The 9,826-nt window shown below is 38.2% G+C and overlaps 1 protein-coding gene and 2 non-coding genes across 3 annotated transcripts in view; 2 read left to right on the forward strand and 1 right to left on the reverse strand.

Annotated features, from left to right (window-relative positions):
* LOC138399089 (histone H2B type 1-K) overlaps positions 1-9,826 on the forward strand; it is a 389,419-nt gene that overhangs the window by 155,185 nt on the left and 224,408 nt on the right. The gene's annotated exons all lie outside the window — the stretch shown is intronic.
* TRNAQ-CUG (transfer RNA glutamine (anticodon CUG)) lies at positions 5,833-5,904 on the forward strand. The gene has a single exon. It is a non-coding gene; the product is annotated as a tRNA-Gln (tRNA).
* TRNAS-UGA (transfer RNA serine (anticodon UGA)) lies at positions 8,523-8,604 on the reverse strand. The gene has a single exon. It is a non-coding gene; the product is annotated as a tRNA-Ser (tRNA).

Here is a 9,826-nt window from a genome sequence, read left to right on the forward strand (position 1 = left end):
AGAAAAGTCAGAACAGCTCTTGAACATCCTGAAGCTGTTGCTCATCAATTTAATAAGACACTTTCACTGTCGAGATTCTCCTGAACCTTGATTTCTAAATGTGTAAAAATTCTTTCCTTTTTCTCAAGGTCCTTGCTAGGAACCTGGCAGCGTGTGCAGAGTCCAAAAACCTTCAGGACACCAGAAAGGGACCTGTAGAGGCGGTTCAAAATTGACTTTTTAAAAGCATATGTAGATATTCATGTAACCACTATCACCTCAGGATACGGACGAGTTCCATCAATCTATAAATCTCTCTAGCACTATTCCTTTATAGTCACCCCTAACCCCACAAATAACATTTGACAACCACGGATATGTTTTCCATTTCTCTAGTTTGACCTTTTTGAGAATGTCATAGAGATTGAATCATACGGTATGTAACCTTTTGAAAGAAGCTTCTTTTATTTACCATAATGCCTTGTGATTTGCCCAAGTTGTTGCATATCTCAAAAGTTTTGTTCTTTTTTTGCTGTTGAATAGAATTCCCTTGTATGAATGTACCACAGTTTATTCACCCACTCAGTGAAGGGCATTTGTGTTGTTTCCAGTTTTTGGCAACTGTGAAAATAAAAACAGCTATAAATATTAGTATACAGATTTTGTTTTTAATGGACATAGGTTTTAATTTTTCTTGGATAGACTCTTAGGACTGGGGTTGCTAGGTCATACAGCAAGTGTATGTTTATAAGAAACTGTTAATCTATCTTCTAGAGTAGCTGTACTATTTTTCATTCTCACTAGCAATGAATGAAAGTTCTAGTTGCTCCTCCTCCTCACCAGACATTGATATTGTCAGTATTTTTTTAACTATTTTATTAAGTTAATAGTGATACCTCATTGTGATTTTAATTTGCATTTCATTTCTTAATTAATTAATTAAGTTTTGAGACAGAGTCTTGCTCTGTTGCCCAGGCTAGAGTGCCGTGGCATCAGCCTAGCTCACAGCAACCTCAAACTCCTGGGCTCAAGCGATCCTCCTGCCTCGGCCTCCCGAGTAGCTGGGACTACAGGTGCATGCCATCACACACCGGGCTAATTTTTCTATTTTTAGTAGAGATGGGGGTCTCACTCTTGCTCAGACTGGTCTTGAACTTCTGAGCTCAAGGACCTCAAGTGGATCCTCCTGCCTCAGCCTCCCAGAGTACTAGGATTACAGGTGTGAGCCATCGCATTTCATAATGATAGCTGATGTCAAACATCTTTTTATGTGCTTATTTGCCTCCTTATATGCTCTTTGGTAAAGTATCTGTTTGTGCCTTTTGCCTATTTTTTAATTGGATTGTTTTCTTATTGCTGAGTTTTGAGGATTCCTTATATATTCTAGATTCAAGTCCTCTGTCAGATACATGATTTTCACATATTTTCTGTCAATTTTAAGCTTAACTTTTTCAGTGTCTTAACAGTGTCTTTTGTACAGCAAATGTGTTAAATGTTGATGAAACCCAATTTATTATTTTTTTCTTTTATGGAAAGTGCCATACCTAAGAACTCATCATTCAACTCAGAGTAATGTGGATTTTCTGCTATGTTTTCTTCTAAAAGTTTTATTTTATTTTTACATTTATATCTATGGTCAATTTTTAGTTCATCTTGGCATAAATTGTGAGGTTTATGTCAGGATTTCTTTCCTTTCTTACTTACCTCCTTCTTTCCTTCCATTTTCTTTCCTTCTTTCCTTTCTTTCTCCCTTCCTCCTTTTCTTGCTTCCTTTCTCCCTTCCTAACTTCCTTTGCATATGGATATCACATTGTCCCAATGTCATTTATTGAAAGATTATTATTTCTTCATTGATTTTTTTGCACCTTTGTCAAAAACCAATTAGCCATATTTGTGTATGTTTATTTCTGGACTCTCCATTCCGATCAATTGACCTATATATTTATGTTTCTGCCAATACCACACTATCTTGATTACTGAAGTTTATAGTGAGTCTTAAAATCAGGTAGTGTGATTTTTCATTTCATTTTTCTCTTTCAACATTGATTTAGTCTTTCTAGTTCCTTTTCCTTATCCATATAGATTTTAGAAGCATATTTTCACTCTCTCCAAAAAATTCTGCTGGGATTTTGACAGCAATTACCTTAAATCTATAGATCAATTTGGAAAGAACGTACAAAGTAATGCTGGTGTTCTTTTCCCATAGGCTTGCTTGTTGGTCTTTTGTTTTCAGAGTCTTCAAATAGTTGCCTCACACATTCTGTCCATGTTTTCTAGTTGTATTCAATGGGAGAAAAAAAGTAAAACATACTTATTCTATCTCTCCTGGAAATAGGGACTTGGGATACTATTTTTTTTTAATTATAATAAGAGACCAAGATCTCTTGGAAACAAAGAATATGATAGCAGAACAAACATTTAACAGAAGATTTGGAAGATAAAGTTTAGAATGACATCCAAAGAAGTGGATAAACATCAAAGATGGAAAATAATAGCAAAAAGAAAATTGAACAACCAATTCAGGAAATTTAATATCATCTGATTACTGGGAATTCCAGCAAAAGAAAAGAGGAAAAAATGGAGGAGAATTTTATCAAGAAATCCAAGAAAAATTCTCAGAACTGAAGGACTTCAGGATCTAGATGAAAGGGATTGCCCTTTATGGCTAATGCTTTTAATGTCAAATTTAAAAAATATTTCCCAGGGTCAAAGTCATGAAGACCTTCCTCTATGTTGTACTCCAGAAGCTTTGTTTGTTTGTTTGTTTGTTTACTTACATCCAGATATACAGTCTAGCTGGAATTGGCTTTGTGGATAATGTGAAATAGGTAAATTTATAGTTTTTCCTTGTGAATAGTCATTTAGTCACTTTTTTCCTTATAGATATTCACAATTTATGCAAAGACTATTCTTACTCCATATTTCTGCAGTGTGCCCTTGCTCATAAAGCAGGAGTATTAACTGTGGAGATCTAAGTCTCAATTCTATTTAGTGATATTGCCTCTCCTTGGACAATGTCATATTTTCTTAATTATGTTACCTTTATGTCTTTATATTTGGTAAAATAAATCTTCTAAGTTTACTTTCCTTCTTTAAAATGATTTGGGCTACTTTGGCCCTTTTCACTTTCATAATATTTTTAAACCAATTTATCAATGTCCATACAAAAACCTGATGGTACTGTTATTAAAAATGCAGGGGGTGGGCCGGGCGCGGTGGCTCACGCCTGTAATCCTAGCACTCTGGGAGGCCGAGGTGGGCGGATCGTTTGAGCTCAGGAGTTTGAGACCAGCCTGAGCAAGAGCGAGACCCCACCTCTACTAAAAATAGAAAGAAATTATATGGACAGCTAAAAATATATATAGAAAAAAAATTAGCCGGGCATGATGGTGCATGCCTGTAGTCCCAGCTACTCGGGAGGCTGAGACAGGAGGATCGCTTGAGCTCAGGAGTTTGAGGTTGCTGTGAGCTAGGCTAACGCCACGGCACTCACTCTAGCCTGGGCAACAGAGTGAGACTCTGTCTCAAAAAAAAAAAAAAAAAAAAAAAAAAAAAAAAAATGCAGGGGAAGTGGGGACTTATTGGTTAATGGGTACAGAGTTTCAGTTTGGGAAGATGTGAAAAGTTCTGGTGATGGATGGTGGTGATGGTTGCACAATAATGTGATGTACTTAATGCCACTGAACTGTATGCTTAAAAGTGGTTGAAATAACTTTTATGTTTTGTATATTTTATCACAATAAAAAAATCAAAAAAGATTGCCATTTTATTGACTTTCTTGGTTTTTGTGTATTTTCTTTTTTTTGTCTTTCTTTCTTTTTGTTTGTTTCTTGTTTCTAGGGATAGAGACAGGGTCTCACTGTGCTCAGGCTGGTGTTGAACCCCTGAGCTGCAGCTATCCTCCCGCCTGGGCCTCCCAGAAAGCTAGGATTACAGGCGTGAGCCACCGCACCTGGCCTGACCTTGTTGATAGTCTCTATTATGTGTTTAGCTTCAATTGCATTAATATCTGCTCTTTGCTTCATTATTTCTTTCCATAAAGTTCCTGTGGGAGTAAATTAGTGGTTGAACTAATTGCATGTTATGGCTGCTTAGATTGTTATTCTTAAGCAGTTATTTTTTTTATATACATGTGTTTAAGGATGTCCCTCTAAGTGCACTTCTATCTGCATACTACATGTTTTGATATGTACTATTTTTATTAACATTTATTTCGAAATAGTTCCTAATTTTGATGGTGATTTCTTCATTAAACCATGAATTATTTAGAAGTATATTTATTGTTTTGCAAATAAATACACTTTTTAATTTTTATGTTTTGATCTCTGGAATAATTTTATTACTGTGATATAATAGCATGTATCTAACCTGTTATATTTTTGGAGACTTGCTTTGTGGTCTGGTAAAATGTCAAATTTGAGATAATTCCATGTGTGCCTGAAAAAAGTGCAAATCCTGGAGGTGATGTGTGCACTGTTCTCTAAATATGTATGTTATGTGAATTGCATTACTTTGTATGATGATTATTTTTCTATTTATGTTTTCTATTAGTTTTCAGAGAAGTATATTATGCTAAAATATTCCACTATAATTGTGGTTTTATCAGTTTCTCCTTTTACTTCCATCAAATCTGTTCCCCACCCCCCCCATCTTTTGATGTTCTAGAAGCAAGAAATTCTGGATATAGCACGATTTATGTAGTATGACTTGGAAATACCAGGCCCTACCTCCAAGTGAACAACTGTGACAAGAAAAGCCTAGGAGAAAAAAAAAATCTGACTTTAATTTATACAGGCTTTAGAATATTCATTGGGACTTAAGAGAAATACTGTTACTTAGACATACATTTACAAATTTCCTTCCTCAAAAGAAATGAGAAAAATATAATTCAAATGTATATTTTTTTTCTCATGAGAAACTCTGGATAAGGGTTGAGGAGAAGCTGCAGCAGAGGTTCTAATCACTGTCTGCTTAAAAATGGGCCTGGTTCCATACGCTCAGCCTGACCTAGAGATGGCTGACTCTATAGTCTCCCAAAACTGTATCCTAAGGAACCCACATCCCATAACCACTCTGAGAGGAGAGAGACACTTGGAACTGGTTTGACTAGAATTTCGGCTTCATGCGTGGGTGCACCTTTGCCTCCTAATTTACAATATTGAGGTTAATGAATCATGCAGCCTCAGTTTAAAGAGGATGTTTCTTTAGCAGCTTTTTCACTTGACCAATTTGTTTTCTTAAATAGTTACTATTAATACTGGGCTACATGATAAAAAAAAAAAAAAAAAAAAAAGAGAGAGAGAGAAGTCCAAATGCAGGGATTCTCAGCCTGGGGCAAAAAGTCATTAATAATTTTGTGAATTCCCTGGAATCGACATATTAAAGCTTGTCTAGAGGCAATAGACCTGATAACTAAATAATCTATGTGGAGAAATATATCACGTGACAGAAATTGAGCAGAGTTGCATATAAAATAAATGAGATCTCCAAGCCTCAGTTTCCCCATCTACATGGGGACTAAAACACACTTCACCTAGTTTTTAAGCATTAAATCACAAAATGAGTATAAGACATTCAGTCCAGTTCTTGCATAAGAATCGCAGTTTTTCTTAAGAAAACAAGCAAGGCCCAGGACCACCAAGTTTCTGAGTTAATTAAAGGGGAAAAAATATTTTATGGGTTAATGTAATTGGTGGAATAAGTAAATAAATAACCCCTACCCCCTGTAAAGGTTTTCTTCGGAAGGGTGTCATGAGTGGATGTACACTTTGAATTCTTGACTTTGACAAACTAAATGCTTTTAGTAGAGTTTCTATAACCCATCATAAGTAACTGAGTAGTATATACTGCTGTGGTTCCATGGTGTAATGGTTAGCACTCTGGACTCTGAATCCAGCAATCCGAGTTCAAATCTCGGTGGAACCTCTCTCGACTTTAGTGCCCCTCAGGGAAACACTTTTGCTGTAAATTACTAAAATCAATTTTGTACCTGATATCTCCTGTGAATTCCTGCAAGTACTCACAGATCTGCATCTAGGTGAAGAGCCAAGATAGAATTCCACTTCGGTATAATACAATTTATTTTATGGGTAATGAAAAGAAGCATCAGAAGTAAATACAAGAGAAAGATGACAAAAATTGTGATCCCCTGAGACTAGAAAAGTAACTCTAATAGAAGGTAATCATTGACCCATATAATGCTAATCTTCTGTGCACATCAAAAAGATCGTTTGAAATTGTTAAATATTTCAAACATGGGAAGTAATTCTAATGGCATTGGAGGTACCAGTTAATAACAATTAATAGCAAGGATCTTTACCCAGGAACTCTATTCCTTTTCAATGCTGCATAATGCATTCTGGTGTGAATACACTTTGACACAAATTACATCTTAGCTGAATATAAAATTCTTGACTCACATTATGTTTCCTTAAATATCTTGTAGGTGTTTCTCCACTCTCACAACATTGGATATTTCTCTAGAGAAGGCTACTTCTCATCCTTCTGTCTTCTGGACAAGAAGTTATAAGCCTCAGAAGCTACTATTTGTGTCTTTGCAATCATTTGTGAAGCACACATAAACATTTTTGTCACCTGAACATGATGGAGGAAGTAGGAAGCGCTGATAAAAGAATCTGCTCTGGGGTCTCTATGCAGGAGAACTGAGGTATTAATTCTTACTAATGCAAAATTTGGGCAAATTTGTGACTCTTTGCTTTGTAGTGTTAAAAAAAAAAATCTCAGTTCCTTCTAGCACATGTAGCATAACTACAATCTCTCTTCATCTCTGGGGCCAAGATAGTTTTTTACCCTTCTCTCAAACCAGTCTTGGACTCTGTTCCCAAGAGTCTTTTCAGTATCAGGTTCTGGTGTCCAGTGGCTGAAAAGGTCTAATATGTTGGGAAGCTCTTTATAAACTGTTAAGAAACATTCCACTCAAAAACAGACAAACTCCCATGGACTGATGAGCACCAGACTCCTTGCATCACACAAACACCAACACCCCATGGGCAGCGATATCCTACCCCAGGCTAAATCCAGCAGGTTAAATTGTACCACTTCATGGCCTCATCACCACAGAGAATAAAGCCAAGAAGAGTGAACCAACTCTGAATGATAGAGGTAGGTGGCAATGTTAATCTCCAGCCCAGGCAGAAGCGGACTGGTACAGCTGCTGTGAGCGAGGACCTTGGAGCCAAAATTAAGAGACGTTCATGTTCATGATCTGCTGCCCCTCTAGCTCTGAGATCTCAGCCATTCATATATATTTGAACTTCCGTGGACCTTCTGATCTGTAAAATGAATATGTTGTGAGATCTACAAATTTTAAGACATGTACGAGATCTGTTCAGAAAGTATCAGCCATGTAATAAGAAAAATAGAGACATTTATTGAAGATGATACAAGATACAAGAAACACTGTGCATAGGACAATGACGCCTCAGTCCCCTTCAAAGTAGGCACCTTGGGACCTCACACATTTCTCCCAGTGTCTCTTAACCTAACCTGTACACGTTCAATATTCTCAGGTGTTCTAGTTGTTTCAGGCCTTCCAGAACGTGGATCACTTTCAACAGATTCTCGACCATCTTTGAAGCGTTTGTGCCACACTTACATTTGCACTACACTCAGTGCATCATCCCCAAAAGCCTTCTGAATTATCCGAATAGTTTCCGCAGAGAAATGTCCAAGCTCAACGCAAAATTTGATGCAGATTCCTTGCTCTACTCTTTCATTTTGAATGCGATGGCCACTCGGTACACATGCTCACTCAATAGTTTCTGGCCCCCACTGACCAGTACAGTGAAGACATCATTGTTCACGCATGTGCATTCCAGTCCACCGTCCTTGGCTGCAGGTTACATCCATGTCGTGCCAACCGTTTATTATATTAACAACGGCTGGATAGCTTCCGGACAGACCTCGTAAAGCCTTTGGAATGGTGGTGTGTAGTAACTACTTGAAAAATAGGACCTGCTATTTATCATTTTCGGATACTAACAAATGTAACCTTGAATCGGCTAACAACCTAATAATTCTGGAAGTGCCCTCTGTGGAATATATGAAACCTGGATTCACAACCCTACCTGGAAGTCCTCAGTTAAAATACCATTACACTGTGCGGCATTTAGTAATTTCTTCATCTGTAAAATGGAGATAAAAGTATGATGTGGTTTGCGCTTAACTCACATCTTAGACCATCCTTAGGTGTTCCATGAAAATTACCTGTCAGTATCACTACTTTTTATGACCCTGACTTCCATTGAGTTGACACTAGTTACGGAGGGTACCATGGTCCTATTTAGAAAGGCTGAGGCCGCTTAAGTCTGATAGGAAGTTATGCCAGATTCCCTGTTGGCTGTGATCTAAGGAATTCAGTTCTCCATAGGTGAAGCCAATTTTGAAGTAAACCCAAGAGAAGGTAGTCTCCATTGATTGAGGAAAGAGGATGTTATCTGAACCTGCAGGTGGAAGAGTGGATAGGTTTTGGTTAAATTAGCTGAGAAAACCGAAGGGAAGTCTTGCAACGTTTCTGGTAAAACCGTAGCCGGCAGGATTCGAACCTGCGCGGGGAAACCCCAATGGACTTCAAGTCCATCGCCTTAACCACTCGGCCACGACTACCTACCTGCTAACCTGCACACCATCTGAAGGAAGAGGTAAACCATGAGTAAATGTGTGGTGCATTTGGAAACAGTAGTTCTGGCAATAAAGAATTTCATAATTCTGTCCAGGCCTCTCCCACACGAATGCAAGAGCTGGCCCAGAGCAAACTAAGAACCAGTAAATAGTGTTGCATTTCAGAAAAGGGCCCCTAAACAAGCGACTCAAACTTCCTGGGTGCTGGAGTTTGTCCACTAGCCGCTAATATGCACGGACACGCACGTTTGTTGACACCTAATTCCCAGGAACCCACAGAAAGGGAGTCTTGAGTTGAGTGTTGGCTCCAAGCAACCTCAGCTTGTAAATGCCAGTGGGGGAGGGAATGAAGGGAACGTGCAAAAATGGGGATCATCTGCGTTTACTTACAGAGTTTAAATCAGGAATCTCTTCAGTGGCATTCAACTGACTTGTCCTTCCAAAGGAACGGTTAAACCCGGACTGATGGGGTGATAGACTGGGAGGAGGGAACTGGTTTCTGTCCTAACTAGAAGATACGATGCTGGGGGGAAGTCTCTGACCTTCAGGGAAAGATTACTCCAGTTGGTTCAGGTGAAGTACTCGAGACCATTTCCAAGAGATGGTAACCCTCGGCCACCCGAGCCCGGGGAAAAGGGAAGAACTCAGAAAAAGGTTTTCAAGGATCTTGACTCAGCAAGAGGGCATCTCTGTCCCGCCTAACACAGAAAAGCTCAAAAAAGAGATGAAAACACTTAAATGTCAGAAAAAATTAAGTTACATTAATAGTGTTGATTATTGCGTCAGAGATTACAGTATGTGGTTTATTAGACTGGGATAAAAAGGGACACTTGAATCAGATTCTCTTTTACAGAAATGTCAGGAAAAATATCTCCGAACTCTGCAAATGAAAGTGGGTCGCCGGGGCAGATACAGAGGGAAGGTAAGTGACTTCTATGACCGAGGCCGGCAATGTCTCTCTGACAGTGAAAGCTCTCCCACATTTGTTTTCCCTCTAAAATAATAAGAATAACGTTTCCTTCACTGTATTCTTGGAAATATTATTTGGTCTCACTACTATGGCACTTGCTATATATCTCCATTTAGGCTTATAAAGGGTTTATAACCTTTGACGCAGTAAACTCATTTTGAAGTTCATTGTCCTTGAACAGTCTTCCCAATGTGCTGTCCTCGCCCCGCAGTTTGCCCACCTCCTGGAAAATTATGA

This window comes from Eulemur rufifrons, chromosome 18 (assembly GCF_041146395.1).
Source record: "Eulemur rufifrons isolate Redbay chromosome 18, OSU_ERuf_1, whole genome shotgun sequence".
Lineage (NCBI taxonomy): Eukaryota > Metazoa > Chordata > Mammalia > Primates > Lemuridae > Eulemur > Eulemur rufifrons.